Here is a 20,231-nt window from a genome sequence, read left to right on the forward strand (position 1 = left end):
TTGCTCTTTCGTTCTAAATTCGGAAACTTGATTTAAAATGTAATTTTCATTGTAGTTTTCTTACAATTAATACACAAGATGAATACCATTGTTCTTATCATTTTTCTAAATCCATAAAAGATATGTGAAAGAATACATTTTCTTAAGCCTCTTCTTTTCTTTAAATACATCAAAAGTCTTGAATTTTACTATTATATATTCTCTAAATGATTTTTTTGTAGAAACACTAAATTAAGAATTCACTATTCTCAATGATCGATATTTTCACAATTTTCTTAAAATAGCATTCTACTTTGTAATTTTCAGTGAGTTGCTAAACTCTCAACTTTGTTTTCGTAAATATTCTGACTCGTAAGCTCGAATTTGTCCTGACTTAGACAATTAGACAATTTTTTCAAAAGAGTAATCGAAATATTTTTGTATAAATTCCCTTATTGATGACTTAAACTTGTAACCTTAATTAATCTTTATATTATTTTACTACTTCGTTTGAACGCCACAAATGTATTTTCATTATCTTGGAATTATTACATATTTTGATAATAGTGAGATTAATTATCATTTCTAAACACACATTTTGATAACAGTGAGATTTTTATCACTTCTAAACACTTAAAATGCTATCTACACAATGTGATTTAATACCCTCCATTTGCAACATTGACTCAATATATAGATATATATATATATATATATATATATATATATATATATATATATATATATATATATATATATATATATATGTATATATATATATATATATATGTATATATATATATATATATATATATATATATATATATATATATATATATGTATGTATTCTTCGAATATAGTCCTATTATTGTAAGAGTAACCGTAGTAGTAATTATAGCCTCAGAGATCCTCAATCATTTCGTAATTTATTTTGTAGACGACACTTAAATAGCCTTTACAATGGAGATGTACCAAAACTTCGTTGTCTACCCTTAGGACGATTTTTTTGGAACTTACCCTCGATCGCTTCCCTTTCATTTGTGTTACCCTTTCTTATTTCGGAATATATATTTTTCGAATATAGTACCAACCCGGAAGTGAACAAATTGTTCCTAATCTCTTCTTTATTAGGCGGCGAATTTACACTTATTGCTAATTTAGAATGCGACTTGAGGGTCAGTGCGGATTTAACGCTCAATGAAGTTGGTGCTTCAACAAAACTTATAACGTTCTTTTAAGTTAGATAATATCTAACTATATGGTCATTTCAACTAGGTCGCCATGGTCGGATCATGATTTCCATGATCCTAGTTTCTCGCAATCTAGACTGTAGAACTCAAATTAAGGAAACATTACTTTGATTATAGCTAAAGAATTGGGTTGCTCCCTTGGAGAATTAACCCAAAATAATCAAAGAGTTCTCCAAGTCACCACCTCTCCAATTGTACAATTGCATCTGGTTGAGTTCTAATAAGATTTTGTCACGAACTGAATTTCGGGACGAAATTCTTTCAACCGGGGGAGACTGTGACAACCGTCAAAATTCGAGTCGGTTCTAGATTTGACTAGACTTAGTTGTACATATAGGCACAACACATATTAGACTTAGTAACTAGAAGCTAAGTTATAACCTAGTAGAAACTTGGAAACAGATAGAAACAATGGATGGTGTAGTTAGATTTCACATTGATATATGAATTCTATAACTACTTAACTGTAGAGACTACCCATATTCAGGTCGCTGTTTGACTCGAACACCTTTTCATGAATCATATACACACATTATGCACTTGAGCTAGTAGTAGAAATTAAGTTGGAGCCTCATAGAAACTTAAGTCAAAGTTGAAGACTAGGACTAGTATACTTGATGCCTCAATTTCGCTTGAGTCTCGGAATCACTACATAAAATGTCAATAAACCGATAAAATAAATTACAAACATTATTTATAATTATAAAAGAATTTTAATACCATAAGATAATTTGAAGTCTCAAAGATTCAACTTATCTTAATATCCATTGATTTATTAAACTCCAAAACCCTAAAAGCCATAAAAACTCATATCTATAAACTTTAACCTTCAAAACTCCATAAAAATAATTATGAACTTTACAATATTATCTTATAATAATTAAAATTATGAAAATGTTTCAAGAAAAATAAAATTTAGGACATTGATATTTTACCTTATGCAACAAGCTAAAAACTCCAGGGTTATTAACAAATCTTACTTAAAATACACATTTTATAAAATTTGGAGGAATTTTTATAAAAGAATTGAGAAGTTTATAAAATTAATGGAAGGAAAATTCAATATCCTCTCTCCTCCCTCATAAATTCGTGCATCCTCACTAACACTCCATTTCCCCAAAGTTTGATTGATTTTTCTCTTCCCCACACTCCATCTTCTTCACTTTTCTCTCTTTCTCTCTCTCTCTCTCTCTCTAAATCCCTAACACCATTTTCTCTCTTCCCCTCTCTATAACCACGAAATGTTTTTCAGAAAATGAAGCCAAAAACACACGTTAAACTTTAAATCTTCATCATCTAGGGTTGTTCTTCATGGTAATCACAAAAATCCTTCAATCTTCCTTCAAAATCTAAAGTTTTCTTGCATATCTTCTTCTTCTCCACCATTCTATGAATGGATTATTCACATGTATGTTCATAACCACAATTTTTATGATGTTGGAGGTAGTATTTAACCCAAAAACCAACATGCATGTGATGATCTTCAAGCTTAGAGGCTTGATCATCAAAGTATGTTGTTAAAAACCTTTCAAATGGGTTTATAAAGGATTTATTACCAAATAAATATCTAAAACAAGTTTTTTGATGAAATCCTATTTTTCCATGTATTCCACCAATAAAATGAGATGTTCTACAAATTTTCAGAAAATAATTCATTTTTCTCAAATTATTATATTGTTTAGAATAAATTAGGGAAATAATTCATATAAAATACTTTCTGAGGTCTATAAATCCTAGGTAAATTAGTGGATAACCCCTAAGGTAGATGGTGATATCTTAGTGAGTTTCATTGATTTTTGTTACTATTTGATATGGTTTTGAATTTTCTTTTTGTTTAGTTCAAATAAATCATAAAACCACTTAAATATTTAAAAAGTCTGTATAACAATTTTTGCAGGTCCCACCCTATGTGGCAAACTCAGAAAAGTATTTTCAAAATTTTTCATAATGCATTACTATTTTTCCCCGATTTTGTATTTATAATGGACTAATAATGGGAAAAATATTTCTACTCATCCAAAATTCATGAAAATTTACCAGAAGACCTTAAAATAGAGTACAACACTAAATAAAAATTTTGATTATTTTTATATTCAGTATACTATTTTTATCCTATTTTCTAAGATTAAATACATTTAAATCCACAAAATCAGATTACACTATATAAAAATCACCATTGGGATTTTTCCCAGATATTTACACTGTAAATAATGTTTACAAAAAATTTGGTAATTTACTTTAACTGTTTAATACTTATTCATCAATTAATGATTATTCAAGACTCATCAGCAACCATGTCATCATCGTCATCACTATCACCCCAAGCCACAAGTTGCTTCATCGCAGCTACATCCCTTTCAACTTTACTCAACCTTTTACCCATTTATTGAGTTAACTTCACAATTAGAGAAAGTTGAGAAAGCACATCATTTTGAAAGTTGGTGTTGGATTCATCCTGATCATCTTCATGAAAAGCAACTGTTTTGATAGGAGTTGGCATAGGAGGAACATTCTCAGCTTGAGGAGAAGGAGATGTTGAATCATCTTCGATCATTAGTTCAGTAGTTTCCACAAAAGGAGAGGTTGATCCATGTTGTACAATAACACCTACAGAGGGAGTGGATGAATAAGTAGATGAAAATTGAATTCACTTGTTCATCCTTGGAGGAGAGTTCATTCCTTAAGCAGAGTCTTCTCCTTTAACAGTGGCTGATTCTTCTTCATATTTATCAGTGTTTTATTCTTCATTATTCCCTTCTTTATTACCAGTGCCTTCTTCATAATCATCCTCACTATTCTCTTTATCAATATCTTCATCAGTTTCTTATTTACCATGACCCTCGTCATCGTCTTCAAAATCTGAGGATTCAACCACATAGGATTTCTGAATCCATCTTTGCATCCTCATAGTAACAGGCAAATCACCTTTAGATGGAGTGGAGTTCATAATCTTGTAGGAAAGAGCCAAAATTGGAACGATGATCCCATGACTTTAAACATAAACTTACGTACGAGATAAGATCATTCGAAGCCCACGTAGGTAAGGAACATACAGTGGCTTCTTGTTCCCGGAGATGCAGCCAATCACTTGATCAAGAAAAAAGTTGATCAAAATCTAGTTTTTTGTTGTACATGATCGGAAATAGTAACCCTTGCTCAAAAAGATTCAGCTGATCCAAACTCCTTGTCTTGTGTCCAACACATTTTCCAAGTACACTTGTTCAATACTTCCATTTTGCATTAAAACACTGACGAAGAGTGTTCTTGTATGGATCACGAGTGAGGCCCTTAAGTTTGAATTTATACCATAGTTTTTCACGAATGAACTTGCAACTTTCTTTTGAGTAAATATCAGAGTAATTTTCAAATCGAGGAAGACGAAGAGAGGTTTAAAGAATTATGCATCAATAGTAATTCGATGTTGACCATCTCCAGTGGTTCCCATAATAGTTTGAGCATTAGAATCAACAAATTATGAGTAGTAGAAGTCACATACTTATTTAGGGTAGAATGGGTCTGGAAATCTCATAAGGCATATTGAAGAGGGCAACATTTAACATAGTTGACGAAGTCTTCGATTCCTGAGTTTGCGAACTGCTTTGGGATATCACCAGAGAACGCCATTGTTCGCTTGAATGATGGCAGAGATATGGGCATGAGGACCTTTGACGACATTGGTGCTGGGGAAAACTCATACAGAGGCTTTAACAAGGTGAAAGCTTTAAGAGAGATGATGGTTGAGAGATTATTTTTTCAAGAGAGATGGAGCTAATTGCTTGAATAGCTTGTAAAAGTGACCTAGGATAGAAAATTCCTAATTTATATTGAAAAAGTTTCTTCCTTTTTTCGTAATTATGAATGAATAGATATGCACCATAAAAATCTTGTATCCCATGATAATGATGGATCTTTTATTCATCATCCAAAAAGTTAACTTTGAAATAAGGAAGTTACATCAGTGAGACATGTCATCAGCGGTAATAAACATCAACATAATTGATCAGTGAGTGAATTGATGATGGTCACCAAGTAAGTTTGTGATGCCTCCAGATAGTGTAGGCTTAAACTACCATTCATTAACATAGTATTGCGAGATCTCATCAACGTGTAGTTTCATATGCTAACTAGTTAATCGCTTTTATTAGAAGAAAAGGGCAAGAATGGTATGTTACGTGTGATACATTCCATTATGAAATGTACCCATCAGCAAAGATTTTTCGAATTCTCATAAGCATCTGGTATCATACATTGAATCATGAAATTCTAAAGAAGAAAATATGGAGAGAGTGGATTGTTTCAGTTACGTTGAGGTCAAATCAGTGTAAATCATTAACAAAAATAAACCATCAGCAAGAAATGGTTTAATTTGTGCATCATATAGTTTTAGTTGTAGTTTAGAGTCAATGATTCTCTATTAATTCATAATGATACCATGTCACACTTCAAACTAGGAGGTCAAGGACATGAATAAACCTTTGAATTGCCACCATCAGATCCCCTTTAAAAAATTGCCACCATCAGATCCCCTTTAAGAAATGGTACAAAATAATAAATAATATAAGAATACAAAGAAAAGAGTTAGTCAAACAAGAAAATAGTTTAAACAAGGAAATATGTGTAGCTTTTTCAGAAAGGTGATAAAAACACATTTCATTAAATATTTTGAATTGAATGGTCATAAATGTACTTCCACTTTCTCAGATATCTACCCCTTGAATTCTGGCTATAAAAGAAAGCAACAAAGATTAACCATATTACACAAAAACATAATTCATAGTAAGCAACAAGAGAGAACGCCTTTAATCATTAAGATATTGCAAATTGATTCCAAGCTTCATGTTCACCAACAACAATAGAAGAGCGTCAATTAGTCTTTGTAACGAAAAAGTTAAGGGATCAAATCTTTGTAACCTTAGAGTTATGAGATTCACGAAGATAATACTCGAAGGTTCCAATCATTTATGATCCATGAATGAAGAGAAGGTGGGACCGCTATCTTGTTGAAGAGGCATTTGGATCTTTTTGGTTATGGAGAGGTAGTGACAGCGTCAATGGAAATTAGACGTGCCATGTCACTAAACTCCACTTTATCTCACAGCAACTAAAATAGGTTGTTCAACACATAAGAGATATGTGTACAGAAGAACACATAGTGTCACAATTATCCCCCATCTAGTTTCATGAGCGTGAGCATCAACGTCAGTGCGAGGGCAATTGGTGTTGAAGAAAAGATACAGAGTCGGTGTCAACTAGCTCTTACAAAGAAGGTGATGCATTCAAGGAGTCAAATGATGATCTAAACATCTAAAATCATTGTTGAGACGGAGACAGAAAGTCCTAAAGCATATAGATGAAAGACAAATAATAAACATTGGCAATGTTAGTAGTAAAATGTGTATATATAATGTATAATCCTTTCGTAAAGTAATAGTTAAGAGGAATTTTTAAAGCAAAAGTTAGTAAATAAAGTAAAAATCTATCAACTTATGTTCAAAAATTTAAGAATAGCGAAACATGAAGCAAAAAATAAAAATAAAGTATCAATGTCTAAACCAACAAAATCAAACCATATAAATATTGTTGTCCCCGAGTGCAGAAAGCACAACTTTGCTCTCTTAATAAAACACATTTCCCTAATCACGATTGAAAAGAACTTTATAACCAGCGTCACAAAGTTTATTGATGGAAATATAAATTACCTTTTAGACCGTCAACCTAGAATACATGCTCCAGCTTAATCGTCCTGCATTCAAACATTCCAACATCAGTAACAACCCTTCCGCTATTGTCACCAAAGACCACCATTGAACCATCCTTTTCTTCAAAGTCTATTAACTGGAACTTGAAACCAGACATGTGTCTAGAACTTCCACTGTCTAGGTACCAAGTTTGTCCAAGATTTAGACTTGACCCTTTAACAGCATGAGAATCATCCATGTCACAAATGACATCAAGGGAATTATTGATAAGAGCAATTAGACCCTTAACATTCATCCCCTCATCTTCAGATTTCTCCTCTTCTTCCACCAATTCTTCATGATCCTCTTATTTTTCAATGGAAGCTTTTGGCAGAGGGATGTTTTCCTTCTTCATATGGGCCACCATCTTCTTGTACAATACTTCATAATTTTCCAAACTTTGAGTTCTCATATAACAACAGTTATCATTCGAGCATCAAGGTGGCTCCTTTCGAAGCACTGTAAGGGCGTAAATGTAGATCACCGTTATGTTGGGCTGAGGTAGGTGATACCCAGCTAGCAAGAACGCATACGTCGGACAAGGCACTGACGGGACCGGAGATCATTCGCGAAACCACGGAAAAGATCGTTTAAATCAGAGCTCGATTGCAAGCATCACGTGACCGACAAAAGAGCTACGCCGACAAACGGCGAAAGCCCTTAGAATTTCAGGTCGGTGATCGAGTACTGTTGAAAGTCTCACCCTGGAAAGGGGTTATACGTTTCGGAAAACAGGGAAAGCTGAACCCGCGATACATTGGACCTTTCGAAATCGTCGCCCGAATAGGTCCGGTAGCCTACAGACTACAACTACCCGCAGAGCTAAACGGTGTACACCCCGTGTTTCATGTCTCTAATCTGAAGAAGTTCCTATCAGATGAAACCCTTGTCATTCCTCTTGACGAAATCGAAATCAATGAGAATCTCCTGTTCGTTGAAGAACCAATCGAAATCATGGACAGGGAGGTGAAGCGTACTAAGCAGAGTCGCATCCCGATCGTGAAAGTACGGTGGAACGCAAAGCGTAGGCCAGAATTCACGTGGGAACGCGAAGACCAAATGAAGCAAAAGTACCCTCACCTATTCTAGCATTCTCAAATCTAGCTTTCAAACAGAATTTCGGGACGAAATTCCCTCTAACGGGGGGATGATGTCACAACTAGAAATTTTGTGTCATGTAATCTCTACACTCAAGTTAATGTGAATCAAAACTTAAGAGCATGTGTGATAACTACTATTATGACATCAAAAACTTCAATCAAATACATCATACAAGTGCTACAAATAGTCATCAAACAATTGGAAACCCTAGAAGTTCTTGTTTAGGTCCATTTTTGGACTAGGACTTCCTTATTGGACCCAAATGGACCAATAAGCTTCCAATTTGACTATCATGGGCATAGAACCCTAATTGGGCTCTAATTGGACCCACATTAATTTATTTCAACATTTTGGGCCATTTGGGCCTAGAATGAAATGAATTAAAAGCTTTGATCCATGAATAACCTAAACTAGTCCAACAAAAATGTAAAAATCATACTATATCCTTTTATGTTAAAACTCACCCAAACTAACTCTAATATTGGGCTTAGGGGCAAAAAGCCCAAATTTTTCCTTTTCCCTTCAAAACTCTCGGCCCAAGGCCCAAACCCAAGGAGAGATGAAGAGTTGACTTGCCATTGACACCTCATTATTGTCTTTTGGATATCCATGCAACTTATTCCATATCTCCATGCATATCACCTCAAGGGTCTATTTCTCTCTCTCTCCCTCACTCTCGGCCATTGCAAACACACACACCTCACAAACTCTCTCAAGAACACTCAAGAAAACTTCCTCCCTCTCCACTCAAAGATCTCGAAATTTAGGAAGTATTCAAGAGGAAATTTCCACAAATTCTTCATCTAAGGTAAGATTATGCTTGGATCTATGACTTAGGTTCTTTGTGTTATCAAAATCTTTTCCTAATCCATGCAAAAATCGTGATCTTACCTCTTAGAAGCATACCAAACTCGAGATCTTCAAGAAAAGGGTGCTAAGGCCAAAAATCACCAAGTTTTCTTCCATCTTTTCTTCAAAAACCGAAACCACACCCTAAGGTGAGCTTCATACCCCCTATTTTCTATTTTTATGAGTTTTGTGGGGGGGGGGATACATGTGAAAGTGTAGATCTATATGTGTTTTGTATGCCTTGTATGATTTCTATGCTTATATGGGTGTTTTTGCGTGTTTGTGATGTTGGATCTAGCCATAAACCCCCAAAAATCGTGATATACTTTATGTTAAAGGATACTAGCATCAAATATCTTTCTACATAGAAAGTGTTCCATGAAAAATAACTAAATGGCTTAATAACATCTTAATTGGGCTAAAAACTCAATTTTTGGACATAAAATGTTAAAAATATAAAGTTAAAGGGCCCAAAATGACATATCACGAATTCTGATGGATGAGGAGTGTCAAAACAGTTTCAATAAAATATTTTCTGGAAATATAATCATTTGGAGGATTAAAAACATAAATTTCAAGCTTAATGGGCTAAAAATGACAATTTCGGCCCAATAGGGCCCATTATGCGAAATTTTCTGTTTTGGAGGGCAAAAATTGTGTTTTTCTGTAAAACAGTGGACTACTAGTGTTCGAAGTACTTTTCAAAGGTTTAAAATGCTTTTCAAATTTAAAAAGGACCAAAGTTGCAAAATTTTTCCAGTTTGGGCCAAAATTGTAAAAACTGCGAAAAAGAGGGGTTATAACCGAGAAAACTGCATTTTTAGGGACTTAAACTGTTTTCAATGAAAAATATGCTGAAAAATATTAATTTCAATAATTTTTGGTGTTAAAATGTCAAGAAAAACGATTTAAGGACCAAACCGGAAAGTTATTTAATTAGAGGGTTGAAAAAGTAAATTTTACAAACAATGAGGGTCTGAAAACAGAAAACTTTCAAGGCTAATTCAATACACGCAACTTGATCAAATATTGGCACCGCAACTACCGACGAAATACAATACATGACAATACCAAAAAAAAATCGTTGTTAAACGAATTGGTTCGGTCTCGAACCAATAAAAATCCAAAACTACTAACGCGACGATAACTCGATTCATACAAGTAACATTTGGGAATTCAATACACACGTGAGAGTGCACAGACGTCTACGCACCATCTTTGGGCCCCAAAGTGTAAAATCTTGTTTGTTGGGCCTAGCTAGCCCAATGACCTGATCTTAAGGCCCGAAGACTTCTACCTTACGAGGTGTTGGGTCTTACATGATCTAGCACAGCGTAAAAGGACTTTCAATGGCTTGTATACTATTGGTCCCCAAGGGTCCTTTGGTATTGCTAGTAAAGTCGGTATTTCATGCGAGGCGGGTCAAGGGCCCCTCGTACCTTTTTTTTTATCCCCAACCGGTTAATGGAGTCATCGGGGTCTTCGTGTCCTCTTTCTCTTCGGATGTGGGGAAGTTAGGGCGGTTGGATAACGTGATTAGTACGGACGACGCCTACGGGATCGTTAGTATAGTTATAGACAGGTCGTTTGTGTAACGCGTGTTTATAGCAATTAATCATGCGCAAAAATAATCCAACGTCGCCTGGGATTAATAACTTCACGCGCTGCAATGGTTTTATTCTTAACTTCATGGAATTCAAGAATTAGGAAACATCGGGTTTTCCTAGGGTTTGTCAATACATTCGGTTTTCAAAACGTACACAATTTTGATGAACATTTTCTTACAACTATAGAAACAAACAAGCATACTTATGGATCTTCACAAATGTTTTCAAAAGCTCTTTTCAGAAAATATCGGATTTTCTGGTAGTTTTCAGAATGATACAAAACATCGCTTTTCAAATACCGCTTATGAACTCACCAACATTTCGCATGTTGACGTTTTTCAAAATACTTGTATTCTCAGGGAACCAGTGAATCAAAGGAAAATGTACTCAGTGATGGCTTGCAGTTTACTTATTAACGAATCGAACAATTTATTTTTGGGAATGTAATGTTTAAACAATGTACTTCATGTAAAGTTTATTGGTTGTATTGTATTAATGCATGGTGACTAATGTTGTTACGTTTCATATATATTCAGTGTTATGGTATTCAATTATGTCACGACAGACCTTGGACGTTTCCGCCGTATGGTTCGGGGGTGTGACAGGTTGGTATCAGAGCTTTGTTTATAGTGAACTAGCATGTCGAGCCACACATTGATATGCAACTATAAACCAAAAAGAGGGACTAACTTAACTCTGAACAAAACAAGTAAATAAAACACCCTTGCTTGCATTAGTAATAGGAACATAACGCCGAACCAAACACAATAATGCTAGTATCTCGGTTAATTCGGGACTGTTCTTAGTGATACCAAGGAGTGAATGTAGCCTGATCAACTACATTCTCTCCAAAGTAAAACTAACACACTTCTTGATGAGATCGGGATAGCTAGGGAACCTAAAACTATACCCTTTATCATCAAAAAGAGAGCGTCTAGCTAGCATAAGTCATAGTCAGAAGAGTGACGATAGTTTATATTTTTCCCCCAGTCATCATGGAGGAAGAGCAGCAGGGTATCCAGTTCCATCAAGTCCTAGTGGCTCACGGGATGCTTGAGGATGAACCGGGAGAGAATCCAGGGGAAGCACACGACGTCGGACCCGACGAATACGTAGACACCGACTACGAATGTGGAGAGACCGACGACGACGTCGAGGAAGGTCAGGTCGGGGACAAGGACCACGTCCCGCCGAGTGAGAACGAGGCACAACCAGACCACCCCGCCCCACCAGTAAAACCCCCAAGGGAGAATCGTTCCCCCGAAGCTGAGATCGCCGCACTGCGACAACAGCTGTATGATATGGAAGCTCGGGCAATGCGAGCAGAGCATGAGAGGGATGAGGTTATTGGAGACATGGCGGAGATGGCTCAGTTACTGGCGCAACATTTCGGCATATGACCACGCCACTACGTAGGACGCACCTCACCACGACTAGGGTTAGGCTTATCTTAGTAGATTGTTAGGATCTATGTTATGTACCTCGGCTCTATGTTTAAGTGATTACACTACTCATGGAGCCATTATGCTGTCGAATTGGTGTCACTTATGTATGCTCTTACGAGCAAATTTTCATGTATCAAATGCGGATCATATTAATGAACTTTTATGTGCTTTGCTATGATACTACAAATTGCTATGTGTTGAGAAGTTATGATTGTATGTCCGATGGTAGTGATGTCTAAGTTCATACCATGCACCTAGTTAGTAGGATCACAACCTCACAGAAACCGCAAACGCTCAATGTCTTTCCGTTGCATGACAGAAAGATGCCTCGCCGAGCTACTCGCGGAAATCCCGAACCAACCCCGCCCGAAGTTGACTCCACTGCTTTCCAGGCGGCCGTGTCTGCTGCGGTCACAACAGCTATGGCACAACTTCACCGAGGGAACAACGGAGGAGGCAACGGGCAAGGGTCCGGGAGTTCGAACAACGGGACGAATCAAGGACCCACTAAAACGTGCACCTACAAGGACTTCACAAACACTAAACCACGAACTTTCAACGACACTGGAGGGGTGATCACTCTGAAGCGATGGATCGAGAAGGTGGAGCCGGTATTCGAGATATGCGAATGCCCTGAGCAGATGAAGGTGAAGTTCGCGGCCTGCACTCTTGTCGATCAAGCGCTCACCTGGTGGAACGGACATGTAGAAGCCATGACACTCCCGGTAGCTAACTCCATGCCATGGTCGGAGATGAAGGAAATGTTGATGGCCGAATACTGCCCACGAGGTGAGATACAGAAGATGGAGCAAGAACTATGGAACCTCACTGTGCAGAATGCGAATATCGATGCCTACATATCGAGATTTAGTGAACTATCTCTGCTGTGCCCGGGTATGATCACCTCGGAAGGAAAGAAGATTGAGCGATTCATCTGGGGACTAACATCACCCATTCAAGGGAATGTGATAGCTGCGAACCCTGAAACGTTTGACAGTGCGAAGAGATTGGCGAAGAGGCTGTATGACCATAACAACAAGAAGGGCGAGAAGCCGGTGGAGGCTGAGAAGAAAAAGGAGGGTGATGGTAAGAAACGGAAGAATAACAAGAGGAAGGGACGTCAGGGCCCCGAGACCTCTAAAAAGCAGGAGACAGTGGCAGTTAACGCTGTCACCGCACCGGTTCCAGCCGCACCACATGCTCCAGCCTCAGCTGATTCAAATGCTTCAAGACCCTATTCCGGTAATCTTCCCAAATGTAATAAGTGCAGTCTCCATCATCACGGCGAATGCAGGGAATTTCATTGCACCAGTTGCAACCGAAGGGGACACACTGCAAGATACTGCAGGACTTATCCTCCCCAGAATCAAAATCAGGGAAACAACAACAACAACAACAACAACGACCACTGCAATAACAACAACACCAATGCCGGCGGCCATAATGCAAGGCCTAGCCACACCTGCTTCGGGTGTGGAAGGACGGGGCATTTCCGCCGAGATTACCCTAACAACAACAATTCAGGAAACAGAGGAGCAGGAAGGATGTTGACTATGGGTCAAAGTGAGGCAGTTCAGGACCCCGCAGTTGTGACCGGTACGTTTCTCCTAAACCACACTTATGCATGCATCTTATTTGACACCGGAGCAGAGCGAAGTTTCGTAAGCGAGAAGTTTAAACATTTATTAAAACAACAACCCCAAAAGCTAAATGAAACCTATACGGTGGAAATGGCCAATGGGAAGACCGAATCCACTGGGGAAATCTACATCGGATGTACCCTAACCCTTAACCAACACGTCTTTCGAATAGACCTAATGCCAGTATCAATCAGGAGTTTCGATGTGATTATCGGCATGGATTGGTTAAGCCCCCACCATGCTGAGATTATGTGCCACGAGAAGGCTGTTCGCCTTCATCTCCCAAATCACGAAACCCTAGTAATTTACGGAGACAAACCCATCATGAATCTTCGCCTCATCTTGTGCATCAAGGCACAAAAACATCTACGAAAGGACAACTTGGCGTTCTTGGCTCACATAGTGGATAAGGCCAAGGAAGAAACTAACATCGAAGATATTCCGATAGCGTGTGAATTTCCAGACGTGTTTCCTGAAGATCTTCCAGGAGTACCCCCAGAGAGACAGGTTGAGTTCCGAATCGACCTCGTTCCAGGAGCAACTCCTCTTGCTAAATCACCCTATCGGTTGGCTCCTGCTGAAATGCAGGAATTGTCCAGCCAACTCAGTGAGCTTCTGGACAAGGGATTTATCCGACCTAGCTACTCGCCAAGGGGAGCTCCAGTGCTCTTTGTCAAAAAGAAGGACAGATCTTTCAGAATGTGCATCGATTACAAAGAGTTAAATAAACTCACTGTTAAAAACCGCTACCCACTCCCACGAATCGATGATCTATTCGACCAGCTCCAAGGAGTTAGTTATTTTTCTAAAATAGATCTACGGTCCGGATACCACCAACTCAAAGTCCGGGAAGAGGATATTCCTAAAACCGCTTTCCGAACCCGCTACGGACATTATGAATTCGTCGTAATGCCCTTTGGTCTAACAAATGCACCTGCCGTATTTATGGACCTAATGAATCGAATCTGTCGACCGTTCCTCGACAACTTCGTCATTGTGTTTATCGATGACATTCTCGTCTATTCTCGAAGCAAAGAGGAGCATGGCCAACATCTCCGACAAGTCCTAGACACTCTGCGATCGGAAAAGCTTTACGCCAAACTCTCCAAGTGTGAGTTCTGGCTCCGGAATGTGAATTTCCTAGGCCACGTAGTTAGCCAAGACAGAATTCATGTGGATCCCTCTAAGGTCAAAGTTGTGGAAGGATGGGCAACTCCGACCACGCCCACTGAAATTCGTCAATTCTTAGGCCTAGCGGGCTACTATAGGAGATTCATTCAAAACTTCTCTAAGATCGCCAAGCCACTTACCTCGCTTACACAAAAAAGGTGTACCATTCAAATGGACAGACAAACAAGAGATTGCGTTTCGAACCTTGAAGCAAGCTCTCTGTAGCGCTCCCGTACTATCTCTACCTGAAGGAACGGAAGATTTCGTAGTCTACTGCGACGCGTCGAATCAGGGCTTAGGTTACGTTCTCATGCAACGTGGAAGAGTGATAGCATACGCGTCCTGCCAACTAAAGACGCACGAAGTAAATTATACGACCCATGACCTAGAATTGGGAGCCGTGGTCTTCGCTTTGAAAATTTGGAGGCACTACCTGTACGGTACGAAGTGCACCATCTTCACGGACCATAAGAGTCTCCAGCACATCTTGAACCAGAAGGAGCTGAACATGAGACAACGAAGATGGGTTGAATTGCTACACGACTACGAGTGCGAAATCAAGTACCACCCAGGCAAGGCCAATGTGGTAGCTGATGCATTAAGTCGGAAGAAGTACTCTAATCGCCGTATGAAAACTCTCTCGATAACCATTCAATCTCATCTGGCCACTCAAATTGCATCAGTCCAGTCGGAAGCCATGAGGACGGAAAATAGAGCTAGCGAAGCATTACGCGGGATGGAGAAGAATCTAGAAGCAAGGGAGAATGGGGTATACTACTTCATGAACCGTATTTGGGTCCCAAAAATCGGAGGATTTAGGGAGGTCGTTATGAAGGAAGCCCACAAGACACGATACTCCATTCATCCCGGTTCAGACAAGATGTATTTGGACATTAAACAACACTATTGGTGGCCTAACATGAAAGCGGAAATTGCGACCTATGTTAGTAAGTGCCTTACGTGCGCCAAGGTAAAAGTGGAGTACCATAAACCCTCAGGACTGTTACAGCAACCGGTAATCCCTGAGTGGAAATGGGAGGGGATTTCTATGGATTTCATGACCAAGCTACCCAAGACGTCGGACGGACTGGACATCATATGGGTAATAGTCGACCGACTGACGAAGTCTGCCCATTTCCTGCCAATCAAGGAATCCTACAAGATGGAGAGATTGACGCGTTTGTACCTACGAGAAATCGTGAGACTCCATGGAGTGCCAAAATCTATTATCTCGGATAGGGACAGTAGGTTCACTTCGCGCTTTCGGCAATCACTCCACAAGGCAATGGGAACTCATCTCGACATGAGCACCGCATATCACCCACAAACGGACGGCCAAAGTGAGCGAACCATTCAAACGCTTGAAGACATGCTTCGTGCATGTGTGATAGACTTTGGGAAGTCTTGGGATACCCACCTACCTTTGATCGAGTTCTCATATAACAACAGTTATCATTCGAGCATCAAGGTGGCTCCTTTCGAAGCACTGTACGGGCGTAAATGTAGATCACCGTTATGTTGGGCTGAGGTAGGTGATACCCAGCTAGCAAGAACGCATACGTCGGACAAGGCACTGACGGGACCGGAGATCATTCGCGAAACCACGGAAAAGATAGTTCAAATCAGAGCTCGATTGCAAGCATCACGTGACCGATAAAAGAGCTACGCCAACAAACGGTGAAAGCCCTTAGAATTTCAGGTCGGTGATCGAGTACTGTTGAAAGTCTCACCCTGGAAAGGGGTTATACGTTTCGGAAAACGGGGAAAGCTGAACCCGCGATACATTGGACCTTTCGAAATCGTCGCCCGAATAGGTCCGGTAGCCTACAGACTACAACTACCCGCAGAGCTAAACGGTGTACACCCCGTGTTTCATGTCTCTAATCTGAAGAAGTGCCTATCAGATGAAACCCTTGTCATTCCTCTTGACGAAATCAAAATCAATGAGAATCTCCTGTTCGTTGAAGAACCAATCGAAATCATGGACAGGGAGGTGAAGCGTACTAAGCAAAGTCGCATCCCGATCGTGAAAGTACGGTGGAACGCAAAGCGTGGGCCAGAATTCACGTGGGAACACGAAGACCAAATGAAGCAAAAGTACCCTCACCTATTCTAGCATTCTCAAATCTAGCTTTCAAACAGAATTTCGGGACGAAATTTCCTCTAACGGGGGGATGATGTCACAACTAGAAATTTTGTGTCATGTAATCTCTACACTCAAGTTAATGTGAATCAAAACTTAAGAGCATGTGTGATACCTACTATTATGACATCAAAAACTTCAATCAAATACATCATACAAGTGCTACAAATAGTCATCAAACAATTGGAAACCCTAGAAGTTCTTGTTTAGGTCCATTTTTGGACTAGGACTTCCTTATTGGACCCAAATGGACCAATAAGCTTCCAATTTGACTATCATGGGCATAAAACCCTAATTGGGCTCTAATTGGACCCACATTAATTTATTTCAACATTTTGGGCCATTTGGGCCTAGAATGAAATGAATTAAAAGCTTTGATCCATGAATAACCTAAACTAGTCCAACAAAAATGTAAAAATCATACTATATCCTTTTATGTTAAAACTCACCCAAACTAACTCTAATATTGGGCTTAGGGGCAAAAAGCCCAAATTTTTCCTTTTCCCTTCAAAACTCTCGGCCCAAGGCCCAAACCCAAGGAGAGATGAAGAGTTGACTTGCCACTGACACCTCATTATTGTCTTTTGGATATCCATGCAACTTATTCCATATCTCCATGCATATCACCTCAAGGGTCTATTTCTCTCTCTCTCCCTCACTCTCGGCCATTGCAAACACACACACCTCACAAACTCTCTCAAGAACACTCAAGAAAACTTCCTCCCTCTCCACTCAAAGATCTCGAAATTTAGGAAGTATTCAAGAGGAAATTTCCACAAATTCTTCATCTAAGGTAAGATTATGCTTGGATCTATGACTTAGGTTCTTTGTGTTATCAAAATCTTTTCCTAATCCATGCAAAAATCATGATCTTACCTCTTAGAAGCATACCAAACTCGAGATCTTCAAGAAAAGGGTGCTAAGGCCAAAAATCACCAAGTTTTCTTCCATCTTTTCTTCAAAAACCGAAACCACACCCTAAGGTGAGCTTCATACCCCCTATTTTCTATTTTTATGAGTTTTGTGGGGGGGGGGGGGAATACATGTGAAAGTGTAGATCTATATGTGTTTTGTATGCCTTGTATGATTTCTATGCTTATATGGGTGTTTTTGCGTGTTTGTGATGTTGGATCTAGCCATAAACCCCTAAAAATCGTGATATACTTTATGTTAAAGGATACTAGCATCAAATATCTTTCTACATACAAAGTGTTCCAAGAAAAATAACAAAATGGCTTAATAACATCTTAATTGGGCTAAAAACTCAATTTTTGGACATAAAATGTTAAAAATATAAAGTTAAAGGGCCCAAAATGACATATCACGAATTCTGATGGATGAGGAGTGTCAAAACAGTTTCAATAAAATATTTTCTGGAAATATACTCATTTGGAGGATTAAAAACATAAATTTCAAGCTTAATGGGCTAAAAATGACAATTTCGGCCCAATAGGGCCCATTATGCGAAATTTTCTGTTTTGGAGGGCCAAAACTGTGTTTTGCTGTAAAACAGTGGACTACTAGTGTTCCAAGTACTTTTCAAAGGTTTAAAATGCTTTTCAAATTTAAAAAGGACCAAAGTTGCAAAAATTTTCCAGTTTGGGCCACAATTGTAAAAACTGCAAAAAGGAGGGGTTATAACCGAGAAAACTGCATTTTTAGGGACTTAAACTGTTTTCAATGAAAAATATGCTGAAAAATATTAATTTCAATAATTTTTGGTGTTAAAATGTCAAGAAAAACGATTTAAGGACCAAACCGGAAAGTTATTTAATTAGAGGGTTGAAAAAGTAAATTTTACAAACAATGAGGGGCTGAAAACAGAAAACTTTCAAGGCTAATTCAATACACGCAACTTGATCAAATATTGGCACCGCGACTACCGACGAAATACAATACACGACAATACCAAAAAAAAATCGTTGTTAAACGAATTGGTTCAGTCTCGAACCAATAAAAATCCAAAACTACTAACGCGACGATAACTCGATTCATACAAGTAACATTTGGGAATTCAATACACACGTGAGAGTGCACAGACGTCTACGCACCATCTTTGGGCCCCAAAGTGTAAAATCTTGTTTGTTGGGCCTAGCTAGCCCAATGACCTGATCTTAAGGCCCGAAGACTTCTACCTTACGAGGTGTTGGGTCTTACATGATCTAGCACAGCGTAAAAGGACTTTCAATGGCTTGTATACTATTGGTCCCCAAGGGTCCTTTGGTATTGCTAGTAAAGTCGGTATTTCATGCGAGGCGGGTCAAGGGCCCCTCGTACCTTTTTTTTTATCCCCAACCGGTTAATGGAGTCATCGGGGTCTTCGTGTCCTCTTTCTCTTCGGATGTGGGGAAGTCAGGGCGGTTGGATAACGTGATTAGTACGGACGACGCCTACGGGATCGTTAGTATAGTTATAGACAGGTCGTTTGTGTAACGCGTGTTTATAGCAATTAATCATGCGCAAAAATAACCCAACGTCGCCTGGGATTAATAACTTCACGCGCTGCAATGGTTTTATTCTTAACTTCATGGAATTCAAGAATTAGGAAACATCGGGTTTTCCTAGGGTTTGTCAATACATTCGGTTTTCAAAACGTACACAATTTTGATGAACATTTTCTTACAACTATAGAAACAAACAAGCATACTTATGGATCTTCACAAATGTTTTCAAAAGCTCTTTTCAGAAAATATCGGATTTTCTGGTAGTTTTCAGAATGATACAAAACATCGCTTTTCAAATACCGCTTATGACTCACCAACATTTCGCATGTTGACGTTTTTCAAAATACTTGTATTCTCAGGGGAACCAGTGAATCAAAGGAAAATGTACTCAGTGATGGCTTGCAGTTTACTTATTAACGAATCGAACAATTTATTTTTGGGAATGTAATGTTTAAACAATGTACTTCATGTAAACTTTATTGGTTGTACTGTATTAATGCATGGTGACGAATGTTGTTACATTTCATATATATTCAATGTTATGGTATTCAATTAAGTCACGACAGCCCTCGGACGTTTCCGCCGTCTGGTTCGGGGGTGTGACAGGAGTGCTCTCCGCCCTGCGACTCAACGCATCGGCTACCACATTAGCCTTGCCTGAGTGGTACAGGATCTCACAATCATAATCCTTAACCACATCCAACCACCTCCTCTGTCGCATATTTAAGTTGGGCTGATCCATCAAGTACTTCAAACTCTTATGGTCCGTGTATATCGTACACCGAACCCCATACAAGTAGTGACGCCAAATCTTGAGGGCGAACACTACTGCCCCCAACTCTAGATCATGCGTGGGATATCTCGT

This window comes from Lactuca serriola, chromosome 5 (assembly GCF_051521515.1).
Source record: "Lactuca serriola cultivar US96UC23 chromosome 5, Lser_US96UC23_V15, whole genome shotgun sequence".
NCBI lineage: Eukaryota > Viridiplantae > Streptophyta > Magnoliopsida > Asterales > Asteraceae > Lactuca > Lactuca serriola.